Here is a 15865-nt window from a genome sequence, read left to right on the forward strand (position 1 = left end):
ACTGATATCAGCCGCTCCTCTTATATCACTCCAGTACTATTATATCCTCCAGAGACATTACATCATATGTGACTGATATCAGCCGCTCCTCTTATATCACCCCAGCACTATTATATCCTCCAGAGACATTACATCATATGTGACTGATATCAGCCGCTCCTCTTATATCACTCCAGTACTATTATATCCTCCAGAGACATTACATCATATGTGTGACTAATATCAGCCGCTCCTCTTATATCACTCCAGCACTATTATATCCTCCAGAGACATTACATCATATGTGACTGATATCAGCCGCTCCTCTTATATCACTCCAGTACTATTATATCCTCCAGAGACATTACCTCATATGTGGCTGATATCAGCCGCTCCTCTTATAACACTCCAGCACTATTATATCCTCCAGAGACATTACATCATATGTGACTGATATCAGCCGCTCCTCTTATATCACTCCAGTACTATTATATCCTCCAGAGACATTACATCATATGTGACTGATATCAGCCGCTCCTCTTATATCACTCCAGTACTATTATATCCTCCAGACATTACATCATATGTGTGACTGATATCAGCCGCTCCTCTTATATCACTCCAGTACTATTATATCCTCCAGAGACATTACATCATATGTGTGACTGATATCAGCCGCTCCTCTTATAACACTCCACTACTATTATATCCTCCAGAGACATTACATCACATGTGTGACTGATATCAGCCGCTCCTCTTATATCACTCCACTACTATTATATCCTCCAGAGACATTACATCATATGTGACTGATATCAGCCGCTCCTCTTATATCACTCCAGCACTATTATATCCTCCAGACATTACATCATATGTGACTGATATCAGCCGCTCCTCTTATATCACTCCAGTACTATTATATCCTTCAGAGACATTACATCATATGTGTGACTGATATCAGCCGCTCCTCTTATATCACTCCAGTACTATTATATCCTCCAGAGACATTACATCATATGTGTGACTGATATCAGCCGTTCCTCTTATATCACTCCAGTACTATTATATCCCCCAGACATTACATCATATGTGACTGATATCAGCCGCTCCTTTTATATCACTCCAGCACTATTATATCCTCCAGAGACATTACATCATATATGTGACTGATATCAGCCGCTCCTCTTATAAACACTCCAGCACTATTATATCCTCCAGAGACATTACATCATATATGTGACTGATATCAGCCGTTCCTCTTATATCACTCCAGTACTATTATATCCCCCAGACATTACATCATATGTGACTGATATCAGCCGCTCCTCTTATATCACTCCAGCACTATTATATCCTCCAGAGACATTACATCATATGTGTGACTGATATCAGCCTCTCCTCTTATATCACTCCAGTACTATTATATCCTCCAGAGACATTACATCATATGTGACTGATATCAGCCGCTCCGCTTATATCACTCCAGTACTATTATATCCCCCAGAGACATTACATCATATGTGTGACTGATATCAGCCGCTCCTCTTATATCACTCCAGTACTATTATATCCTCCAGACATTACATCACATGTGTGACTGATATCAGCCGCTCCTCTTATATCACTCCAGCACTATTATATCCCCCAGAGACATTACATCATGTGTGTGACTGATATCAGCCGCTCCTCTTATATCACTCCAGTACTATTATATCCTCCAGACATTACATCACATGTGTGACTGATATCAGCCGCTCCTCTTATAACACTCCAGCACTATTATATCCTCCAGAGACATTACATTATATGTGTGACTGATATCAGCCGCTCCTCTTATATCACTCCAGCACTATTATATCCTCCAGAGACATTACATCATATGTGTGACTGATATCAGCCGCTCCTCTTATATCACTCCAGTACTATTATATCCTCCAGAGACATTACATCATATGTGTGACTGATATCAGCCGCTCCTCTTATATCACTCCAGTACTATTATATCCTCCAGAGACATTACATCATATATGTGACTGATATCAGCCTCTCTTCTTATATCACTCCAGTACTATTATATCCTCCAGAGACATTACATCATATGTGACTGATATCAGCCGCTCCTCTTATAACACTCCAGTACTATTATATCCTCCAGAGACATTACATCATATGTGTGACTGATATCAGCCGCTCCTCTTATAACACTCCAGTACTATTATATCCTCCAGAGACATTACATCATATGTGACTGATATCAGCCGCTCCTCTTATATCACTCCAGCACTATTATATCCTCCAGAGACATTACATCATATGTGTGACTGATATCAGCCGCTCCTCTTATATCACTCCAGTACTATTATATCCTCCAGAGACATTACATCATATGTGTGACTGATATCAGCCGCTCCTCTTATATCACTCCAGCACTATTATATCCTCCAGAGACATTACATCACATGTGTGACTGATATCAGCCGCTCCTCTTATATCACTCCAGCACTATTATATCCTCCCGAGACATTACATCATATGTGACTGATATCAGCCGCTCCTCTTATATCACTCCAGCACTATTATATCCTCCAGAGACATTACATCATATGTGACTGATATCAGCCGCTCCTCTTATATCACTCCAGCACTATTATATCCTCCAGAGACATTACATCATATGTGTGACTGATATCAGCCGCTCCTCTTATATCACTCCAGTACTATTATATCCTCCAGAGACATTACATCATATATGTGACTGATATCAGCCGCTCCTCTTATATCACTCCAGTACTATTATATCCTCCAGAGACATTACATTATATGTGTGACTGATATCAGCCGCTCCTCTTATATCACTCCAGTACTATTATATCCTCCAGACATTACATCATATGTGACTGATATCAGCCGCTCCTCTTATATCACTCCACTACTATTATATCCTCCAGAGACATTACATCATATGTGCCTGATATCAGCCGCTCCTCTTATATCACTCCAGCACTATTCTATCCTCCAGAGACATTACATCATATGTGACTGATATCAGCCGCTCCTCTTATAACACTCCAGTACTATTATATCCTCCAGAGACATTACATCATATGTGTGACTGATATCAGCCGCTCCTCTTATAACACTCCAGCACTATTATATCCTCCAGAGACATTACATCATATGTGACTGATATCAGCAGCTCCTCTTATATCACTCCAGTACTATTATATCCTCCAGAGACATTACATCACATGTGTGACTGATATCAGCCGCTCCTCTTATATCACTCCAGCACTATTATATCCTCCAGAGACATTACATCATATGTGTGACTGATATCAGCCGCTCCTCTTATATCACTCCAGCACTATTATAACCTCCAGAGATATTACATCATATGTGACTGATATCATCCGCTCCTCTTATATCACTCCAGCACTATTATAACCTCCAGAGATATTACATCATATGTGACTGATATCATCCGCTCCTCTTATATCACTCCAGTACTATTATAACCTCCAGAGACATTACATCATATGTGTGACTGATATCAGCCGCTCCTCTTATATCACTCCAGTACTATTATATCCTCCAGAGACATTACATCATATGTGTGACTGATATCAGCCGCTCCTCTTATAACACTCCAGTACTATTATATCCTCCAGAGACATTACATCATATGTGACTGATATCAGCCGCTCCTCTTATATCACTCCAGTACTATTATATCCTCCAGAGACATTACATCATATGTGACTGATATCAGCCGCTCCTCTTATATCACTCCAGCACTATTATATCCTCCAGAGAAATTACATCATATGTGTGACTGATATCAGCCGCTCCTCTTATATCACTCCAGTACTATTATATCCTCCAGAGACATTACATCATATGTGACTGATATCAGCCGCTCCTCTTATAACACTCCAGCACTATTATATCCTCCAGAGACATTACATCATATGTGTGACTGATATCAGCCGCTCCTATAATATCACTCCAGTACTATTATATCCTCCAGACATTACATCATATGTGTGACTGATATCAGCAGCTCCTCTTATATCACTCCAGCACTATTATATCCTCCAGAGACATTACATCATATGTGACTGATATCAGCCGCTCTTCTTATAACACTCCAGTACTATTATATCCTCCAGAGACATTACATCATATGTGACTGATATCAGCCGCTCCTCTTATATCACTCCAGTACTATTATATCCTCCAGAGACATTACATCATATGTGTGACTGATATCAGCCGCTCCTCTTATATCACTCCAGTACTATTATATCCTCCAGAGACATTACATCATATGTGTGACTGATATTAGCCACTCCTCTTATATCACTCCAGTACTATTATATCCTCCAGAGACATTACATCATATGTGACTGATATCAGCCGCTCCTCTTATATCACTCCAGTACTATTATATCCTCCAGAGACATTACATCATATGTGTGACTGATATCAGCAGCTCCTCTTATATCACTCCAGCACTATTATATCCTCCAGACATTACATCATATGTGTGACTGATATCAGCAGCTCCTCTTATATCACTCCAGTACTATTATATCCTCCAGAGACATTACATCATGTGTGTGACTGATATCTGCCGCTCCTCTTATATCACTCCAGCACTGTTATATCCTCCAGAGACATTACATCATATGTGTGACTGATATCAGCAGCTCCTCTTATATCACTCCAGCACTATTATATCCTCCAGAGACATTACATCATATGTGACTGATATCAGCCGCTCCTCTTATATCACTCCAGTACTATTATATCCACCAGAGACATTACATCATATGTGTGACTGATATCAGCAGCTCCTCTTATATCACTCCAGTACTATTATATCCTCCAGACATTACATCATATGTGTGACTGATATCAGCCGCTCCTCTTATATCACTCCAGCACTATTATATCCTCCAGAGACATTACATCATATGTGTGACTGATATCAGCCGCTCCTCTTATATCACTCCAGTACTATTATATCCTCCAGAGACATTACATCATATGTGTGACTGATATCAGCCGCTCCTCTTATATCACTCCAGTACTATTATATCCTCCAGAGACATTACATCATATGTGACTGATATCAGCCGCTCCTCTTATATCACTCCAGTACTATTATATCCTCCAGAGACATTACATCATATGTGACTGATATCAGCCGCTCCTCTTATATTACTCCAGTACTATTATATCCCCCAGAGACATTACATCATATGTGTGACTGATATCAGCCGCTCCTCTTATATCACTCCAGTACTATTATATCCTCCAGAGACATTACATCATATGTGACTGATATCAGCCGCTCCTCTTATATCACTCCAGTACTATTATATCCTCCAGAGACATTACATCATATGTGACTGATATCAGCAGCTCCTCTTATATCACTCCAGTACTATTATATCTTCCAGAGACATTACATCATATGTGTGACTGATATCAGCCGCTCCTCTTATATCACTCCAGCACTATTATATCCTCCAGAGACATTACATCATATATGTGACTGATATCAGCCGCTCCTCTTATATCACTCCAGCACTATTATATCCTCCAGAGACATTACATCATATATGTGACTGATATCAGCCGCTCCTCTTATATCACTCCAGTACTATTATATCCTCCAGAGACATTACATCATATGTGTGACTGATATCAGCCGCTCCTCTTATAACACTCCAGCACTATTATATCCTCCAGAGACATTACATCATATGTGTGACTGATATCAGCCGCTCCTCTTATATCACTCCAGTACTATTATATCCTCCAGAGACATTACATCATATGTGTGACTGATATCAGCCGCTCCTCTTATATCACTCCAGTACTATTATATCCTCCAGAGACATTACATCATATGTGACTGATATCAGCCGCTCCTCTTATATTACTCCAGTACTATTATATCCCCCAGAGACATTACATCATATATGACTGATATCAGCCGCTCCTCTTATATCACTCCACTACTATTATATCCTCCAGAGACATTACATCATATATGTGACTGATATCAGCCGCGCCTCTTATATCACTCCAGCACTATTATATCCTCCAGAGACATTACATCATATGTGTGACTGATATCAGCCGCTCCTCTTATATCACTCCAGTACTATTATATCCTCCAGAGACATTACATCATATGTGTGACTGATATCAGCCGCTCCTCTTATAACACTCCAGCACTATTATATCCTCCAGAGACATTACATCATATGTGACTGATATCAGCCGCTCCTCTTATATCACTCCAGTACTATTATATCCTCCAGAGACATTACATCATATGTGTGACTGATATCAGCCGCTCCTCTTATAACACTCCAGTACTATTATATCCTCCAGAGACATTACATCATATGTGTGACTGATATCAGCAGCTCCTCTTATAACACTCCAGTACTATTATATCCTCCAGAGACATTACATCATATATGTGACTGATATCAGCCTCTCCTCTTATATCACTCCAGTACTATTATATCCTCCAGAGACATTACATCATATGTGTGACTGATATCAGCCGCTCCTCTTATAACACTCCAGTACTATTATATCCTCCAGAGACATTACATCATATGTGTGACTGATATCAGCAGCTCCTCTTATATCACTCCAGTACTATTATATCCTCCAGAGACATTACATCATATGTGTGACTGATATCAGCAGCTCCTCTTATATCACTCCAGTACTATTATATCCTCCAGAGACATTACATCATATGTGTGACTGATATCAGCCGCTCCTCTTATATCACTCCAGGACTATTATATCCTCCAGAGACATTACATCATATATGTGACTGATATCAGCCGCTCCTCTTATATCACTCCAGTACTATTATATCCTCCAGAGACATTACATCATATGTGTGACTGATATTAGCCGCTCCTCTTATAACACTCCAGTACTATTATATCCTCCAGAGACATTACATCATATATGTGACGGATATCAGCCGCTCCTCTTATAACACTCCAGTACTATTATAACCTCCAGAGACATTACATCATATATGTGACTGATATCAGCCGCTCCTCTTATAACACTCCAGTACTATTATATCCTCCAGAGACATTACATCATATGTGACTGATATCAGCCGCTCCTCTTATATCACTCCAGTACTATTATATCCTCCAGAGACATTACATCATATGTGACTGATATCAGCCGCTCCTCTTATAACACTCCAGTACTATTATATCCTCCAGAGACATTACATCATATGTGACTGATATCAGCCGCTCCTCTTATATCACTCCAGTACTATTATATCCTCCAGAGACATTACATCATATGTGTGACTGATATCAGCAGCTCCTCTTATATCACTCCAGTACTATTATATCCTCCAGAGACATTACATCATATATGTGACTGATATCAGCCGCTCCTCTTATATCACTCCAGTACTATTATATCCTCCAGAGACATTACATCATATGTGACTGATATCAGCCGCTCCTCTTATATCACTCCAGCACTATTATATCCTCCAGAGAAATTACATCATATGTGTGACTGATATCAGCCGCTCCTCTTATATCACTCCAGTACTATTATATCCTCCAGAGACATTACATCATATGTGACTGATATCAGCCGCTCCTCTTATAACACTCCAGCACTATTATATCCTCCAGAGACATTACATCATATGTGTGACTGATATCAGCCGCTCCTCTTATATCACTCCAGTACTATTATATCCTCCAGACATTACATCATATGTGTGACTGATATCAGCAGCTCCTCTTATATCACTCCAGTACTATTATATCCTCCAGAGACATTACATCATATGTGTGACTGATATCAGCAGCTCCTCTTATATCACTCCAGTACTATTATATCCTCCAGAGACATTACATCATATGTGTGACTGATATCAGCCGCTCCTCTTATATCACTCCAGTACTATTATATCCTCCAGAGACATTACATCATATGTGTGACTGATATCAGCAGCTCCTCTTATATCACTCCAGCACTATTATATCCTCCAGACATTACATCATATGTGTGACTGATATCAGCCGCTCCTCTTATATCACTCCAGCACTGTTATATCCTCCAGAGACATTACATCATATGTGTGACTGATATCAGCAGCTCCTCTTATATCACTCCAGCACTATTATATCCTCCAGAGACATTACATCATATGTGACTGATATCAGCCGCTCCTCTTATATCACTCCAGCACTATTATATCCTCCAGAGACATTACATCATATGTGTGACTGATATCAGCCGCTCCTCTTATATCACTCCAGCACTATTATATCCTCCAGAGACATTACATCATGTGTGACTGATATCAGCCGCTCCTCTTATATCACTCCAGTACTATTATATCCTCCAGAGACATTACATCATATGTGACTGATATCAGCCGCTCCTCTTATATCACTCCAGCACTGTTATATCCTCCAGAGACATTACATCATATGTGACTGATATCAGCCGCTCCTCTTATATCACTCCAGTACTATTATATCCTCCAGAGACATTACATCATATGTGACTGATATCAGCCGCTCCTCTTATATCACTCCAGTACTATTATATCCCCCAGAGACATTACATCATATGTGACTGATATCAGCCGCTCCTCTTATATCACTCCAGTACTATTATATCCCCCAGAGACATTACATCATATGTGTGACTGATATCAGCAGCTCCTCTTATATCACTCCAGTACTATTATATCCTCCAGAGACATTACATCATATGTGTGACTGATATCAGCCGCCCCTCTTATATCACTCCAGCACTATTATATCCTCCAGAGACATTACATCATATGTGTGACTGATATCAGCCGCTCCTCTTATATCACTCCAGCACTATTATATCCACCAGAGACATTACATCATATGTGTGACTGATATCAGCCGCTCCTCTTATATCACTCCAGCACTATTATATCCTCCAGAGACATTACATCATATGTGTGACTGATATCAGCCGCTCCTCTTATATCACTCCAGTACTATTATATCCTCCAGAGACATTACATCATATGTGTGACTGATATCAGCCGCTCCTCTTATATCACTCCAGCACTATTATATCCTCCAGAGACATTACATCATATGTGTGACTGATATCAGCCGCTCCTCTTATATCACTCCAGTACTATTATATCCTCCAGAGACATTACATCATATGTGTGACTGATATCAGCCGCTCCTCTTATATCACTCCAGCACTATTATATCCTCCAGAGATATTACATCATATGTGACTGATATCAGCCGCTCCTCTTATATCACTCCAGCACTATTATATCCTCCAGAGACATTACATCATATGTGTGACTGATATCAGCCGCTCCTCTTATATCACTCCAGTACTATTATATCCTCCAGAGACATTACATCATATGTGACTGATATCAGCCGCTCCTCTTATATCACTCCAGTACTATTATATCCTCCAGAGACATTACATCATATGTGACTGATATCAGCCGCTCCTCTTATATCACTCCAGTACTATTATATCCTCCAGAGACATTACATCATATGTGACTGATATCAGCCGCTCCTCTTATATTACTCCAGTACTATTATATCCCCCAGAGACATTACATCATATGTGTGACTGATATCAGCCGCTCCTCTTATATCACTCCAGTACTATTATATCCTCCAGAGACATTACATCATATGTGACTGATATCAGCCGCTCCTCTTATATCACTCCAGCACTATTATATCCTCCAGAGACATTACATCATATGTGTGACTGATATCAGCCGCTCCTCTTATAACACTCCAGCACTATTATATCCTCCAGAGACATTACATCATATGTGTGACTGATATCAGCCGCTCCTCTTATATCACTCCAGTACTATTATATCCTCCAGAGACATTACATCATATGTGTGACTGATATCAGCCGCTCCTCTTATATCACTCCAGTACTATTATATCCTCCAGAGACATTACATCATATGTGACTGATATCAGCCGCTCCTCTTATATCACTCCAGCACTATTATATCCTCCAGAGACATTACATCATATGTGTGACTGATATCAGCCGCTCCTCTTATAACACTCCAGCACTATTATATCCTCCAGAGACATTACATCATATGTGTGACTGATATCAGCCGCTCCTCTTATATCACTCCAGTACTATTATATCCTCCAGAGACATTACATCATATGTGACTGATATCAGCCGCTCCTCTTATATTACTCCAGTACTATTATATCCCCCAGAGACATTACATCATATATGAGTGATATCAGCCGCTCCTCTTATATCACTCCAGTACTATTATATCCTCCAGAGACATTACATCATATGTGTGACTGATATCAGCCGCTCCTCTTATAACACTCCAGTACTATTATATCCCCCAGAGACATTACATCATATGTGTGACTGATATCAGCAGCTCCTCTTATATCACTCCAGCACTATTATATCCTCCAGAGACATTACATCATATGTGACTGATATCAGCCGCTCCTCTTATAACACTCCAGTACTATTATATCCTCCAGAGACATTACATCATATGTGTGACTGATATCAGCCGCTCCTCTTATAACACTCCAGCACTATTATATCCTCCAAAGACATTACATCATATGTGTGACTGATATCAGCCGCTCCTCTTATATCACTCCAGTACTATTATATCCTCCAGAGACATTACATCATGTGTGACTGATATCAACCGCTCCTCTTATATCACTCCAGCACTATTATATCCTCCAAAGACATTACATCATATATGTGACTGATATCAGCCGCTCCTCTTATATCACTCCAGTACTATTATATCCTCCAGAGACATTACATCATATGTGTGACTGATATCAGCCGCTCCTCTTATATCACTCCAGCACTATTATATCCTCCAGAGACATTACATCATGTGTGACTGATATCAGCCGCTCCTCTTATATCACTCCAGTACTATTATATCCTCCAGAGACAGACATTACATCATATATGTGACTGATATCAGCCGCTCCTCTTATATCACTCCAGCACTATTATATCCTCTAGAGACATTACATCATATGTGTGACTGATATCAGCCGCTCCTCTTATATCACTCCAGCACTATTATATCCTCCAGAGACATTACATCATATGTGTGACTGATATCAGCCGCTCCTCTTATATCACTCCAGTACTATTATATCCTCCAGAGACATTACATCATATATGTGACTGATATCAGCCGCTCCTCTTATATCACTCCAGTACTATTATATCCTCCAGAGACATTACATCATATGTGTGACTGATATCAGCCGCTCCTCTTATATCACTCCAGTACTATTATATCCTCCAGAGACATTACATCATATGTGACTGATATCAGCCGCTCCTCTTATATCACTCCAGTACTATTATATCCTCCAGAGACATTACATCATATGTGTGACTGATATCAGCCGCTCCTCTTATAACACTCCAGCACTATTATATCCTCCAGAGACATTACACCATATGTGACTGATATCAGCCGCTCCTCTTATATCACTCCAGCACTATTATATCCTCCAGAGACATTACATCATATGTGACTGATATCAGCCGCTCCTCTTATATCACTCCAGCACTATTATATCCTCCAGAGACATTACATCATATGTGACTGATATCAGCCGCTCCTCTTATATCACTCCAGCACTATTATATCCTCCAGAGACATTACATCATATGTGACTGATATCAGCCGCTCCTCTTATATCACTCCAGTACTATTATATCCTCCAGAGACATTACATCATATGTGACTGATATCAGCCGCTCCTCTTATATCACTCCAGCACTATTATATCCTCCAGATACATTACATCATATGTGACTGATATCAGCCGCTCCTCTTATATCACTCCAGTACTATTATATCCTCCAGAGACATTACATCATATATGTGACTGATATCAGCCGCTCCTCTTATAACACTCCAGCACTATTATATCCTCCAGATACATTACATCATATGTGACTGATATCAGCCGCTCCTCTTATATCACTCCAGTACTATTATATCCTCCAGAGACATTACATCATATATGTGACTGATATCAGCCGCTCCTCTTATAACACTCCAGCACTATTATATCCTCCAGAGATATTACATCATATGTGTGACTGATATCAGCCGCTCCTCTTATATCACTCCAGCACTATTATATCCTCCAGAGACATTACATCATATATGTGACTGATATCAGCCGCTCCTCTTATATCACTCCAGCACTATTATATCCTCCAGAGACATTACATCATATGTGTGACTTATATTAGCCGCTCCTCTTATATCACTCCAGTACTAATATATCCTCCAGAGACATTACATCATATGTGACTGATATCAGCCGCTCCTCTTATATCACTCCAGTACTATTATATCCTCCAGAGACATTACATCATATGTGTGACTTATATTAGCCGCTCCTCTTATATCACTCCAGTACTATTATATCCTCCAGAGACATTACATCATATGTGTGACTGATATCAGCTGCTCCTCTTATAACACTCCAGTACTATTATATCCTCCAGATACATTACATCATATGTGACTGATATCAGCCGCTCCTCTTATAACACTCCAGCACTATTATATCCTCCAGAGACATTACATCATATGTGACTGATATCAGCCGCTCCTCTTATATCACCCCAGCACTATTATATCCTCCAGAGTCATTACATCATATGTGACTGATATCAGCCGCTCCTCTTATATCACTCCAGTACTATTATATCCTCCAGATACATTACATCATATGTGTGACTGATATCAGCCGCTCCTCTTATATCACTCCAGTACTATTATATCCTCCAGAGACATTACATTATATGTGACTGATATCAGCCGCTCCTCTTATAACACTCCAGTACTATTATATCCTCCAGAGACATTACATCATATGTGTGACTGATATCAGCCGCTCCTCTTATATCACTCCAGCACTATTATATCCACCAGAGACATTACATCACATGTGTGACTGATATCAGCCGCTCCTCTTATATCACTCCAGTACTATTATATCCTCCAGAGACATTACATCATATGTGACTGATATCAGCCGCTCCTCTTATATCACTCCAGTACTATTATATCCTCCAGAGACATTACATCATATGTGTGACTGATATCAGCCGCTCCTCTTATATCACTCCAGCACTATTATATCCTCCAGAGACATTACATCATATGTGTGACTGATATCAGCCGCTCCTCTTATATCACTCCAGCACTATTATATCCTCCAGAGACATTACATCATATGTGTGACTGATATCAGCCGCTCCTCTTATATCACTCCAGCACTATTATATCATCCAGAGACATTACATCATATGTGTGACTGATATCAGCCGCTCCTCTTATATCACTCCAGCACTATTATATCCTCCAGAGACATTACCTCATATGTGGCTGATATCAGCCGCTCCTCTTATATCACTCCAGCACTATTATATCCTCCAGAGACATTACATCATATATGTGACTGATATCAGCCGCTCCTCTTATATCACTCCAGTACTATTATATCCCCCAGAGACATTACATCATATGTGACTGATATCAGCCGCTCCTCTTATATCACTCCAGCACTATTATATCCTCCAGAGACATTACATCATATGTGTGACTGATATCAGCAGCTCCTCTTATATCACTCCAGTACTATTATATCCTCCAGAGACATTACATCATATATGTGACTGATATCAGCCGCTCCTCTTATATCACTCCAGCACTATTATATCCTCCAGAGACATTACATCATATGTGTGACTGATATCAGCCGCTCCTCTTATATCACTCCAGTACTATTATATCCTCCAGAGACATTACATCACATGTGACTGATATCAGCCGCTCCTCTTATATCACTCCAGCACTATTATATCCTCCAGAGACATTACATCATGTGTGACTGATATCAGCCGCTCCTCTTATAACACTCCAGCACTATTATATCCTCCAGAGACATTACATCATATATGTGACTGATATCAGCCGCTCCTCTTATATCACTCCAGTACTATTATATCCTCCAGAGACATTACATCATATGTGACTGATATCAGCCGCTCCTCTTATATCACTCCAGTACTATTATAACCTCGGTCGGTGAGGATTGCTGTGTCTGCGGTCACATATAATCGCTGTCCGTTTTCTTGCGGTATGTTCTGGTTTGTGTCGCCGGTTTCTGTTACTCCACGTTTTGCGGTATAATAACGTGTACGATGAGTTGGTCGGGGGATGCGCTGCGGACGTGTTTATCGTATATCTCTCATGTGACTCGCTGAACGCAATGTTATTGGCTGCTTACATGTACTCGTAACTGCGTGCGGACAGCTGTGTCGTTACAATGTGTCAGCTGATCACGTAGCTTCCTTCGCCGTGTCTTCTCCCTACATGAGCGCGGTCTGTACCTGCTGATTATCCCCCCGCGTTCCTTTGCCGGCCGGTGCCCGTTATTTACAGGTTACCCGTTACGTGGCTCGTTTATGGCGATGGCCGGGGCTTCCTGGGTGATCTCCGGTGGCGCTTCCTCCGTGCACTGGACATGAGATCCGCCATTAGGACGGGGAAGTCGTCTGCAATCACTTGTGATGAGGATTTACCGTGCAATCTATTAACTCTTCATGGTGCGTCCCGGCGCCGATGAGCTGGGATCTGTGCCGGCGTCTGATCGCCACTAATGTTCCCTCCCCCCGCAGACGCAGCGGTGATCATCACAGGGTTAATATGTGTCATGAGGTTATTTATAGCCTCTGCGTCCTCCCCCCAGCCTGAGCCTCCTGCTTCATGAATAGAATGTCAGGGCTACAGTGAATACTGACACACTGGCCGAGTGTATCACTGCAGAGCATTGACCGTATAAATACCGTTCAGGGCCACTAGGACAGCTGGGTGACTACCACTATGGACAGTGCAGTGGCCGCCTCTGGGGGTTGTCACTCCACGTCTGTGACCGTCTCGGGGGCCTCCGCTGAATACAAGATGAGACTCCACACACGAGAGTGACTGCCGTTGTTAAGGGGGAGTCTCCATCTGTGGGGGCCACGTTCTGTATAAAGATCATTGTGTTTTGCTGCATCTGTAGTAGTGTGTGCTGCTTTGGTTGTGAGCGGTGCCTGGAATGAGGCCATCACATGTTGCTTTGTGCAGTGTGTGCTGCTTTGGTTGTGAGCGGTGCCTGGAATGAGGCCATCACATGTTGCTTTGTACAGTGTGTGCTGCTTTGGTTGTGAGCGGTGCCTGGAATGAGGCCATCAGATGTTGCTGTGTGCAGTGTGTGCTGCTTTGGTTGTGCGCGGTGCCTGGAATGAGGCCATCACATGTTGCTGTGTGCAGTGTGTGCTGCTTTGGTTGTGAGCGGTGCCTGGAATGAGGCCATCACGTGTTGCTGTGTGCCATGTGTGCTGCTTTGGTGGTGCGCGGTGCCTGGAATGAGGCCATCACGTGTTGCTGTGTGCAGTGTGTGCTGCTTTGGTTGTGAGCGGTGCCTGGAATGAGGCCATCACATTTTGCTGTGTAGTGTGTGCTGCTTTGATTGTGAGCGGTGCCTGGAATGAGGCCATCACATGTTGCTGTGTGCAGTGTGTGCTGCTTTGGTTGTGAGCGGTGCCTGGAATGAGGCCATCACATGTTGCTGTGTGCAGTGTGTGCTGCTTTGGTTGTGAGCGGTGCGCGGTGCCTGGAATGAGGCCATCACATGTTGCTTTGTACAGTGTGTGCTGCTTTGGTTGTGCGCGGTGTCTGGAATGAGGCCATCACATGTTGCTGTGTGCAGTGTGC

Source organism: Rhinoderma darwinii, chromosome 3 (genome assembly GCF_050947455.1).
Source record: "Rhinoderma darwinii isolate aRhiDar2 chromosome 3, aRhiDar2.hap1, whole genome shotgun sequence".
NCBI lineage: Eukaryota > Metazoa > Chordata > Amphibia > Anura > Rhinodermatidae > Rhinoderma > Rhinoderma darwinii.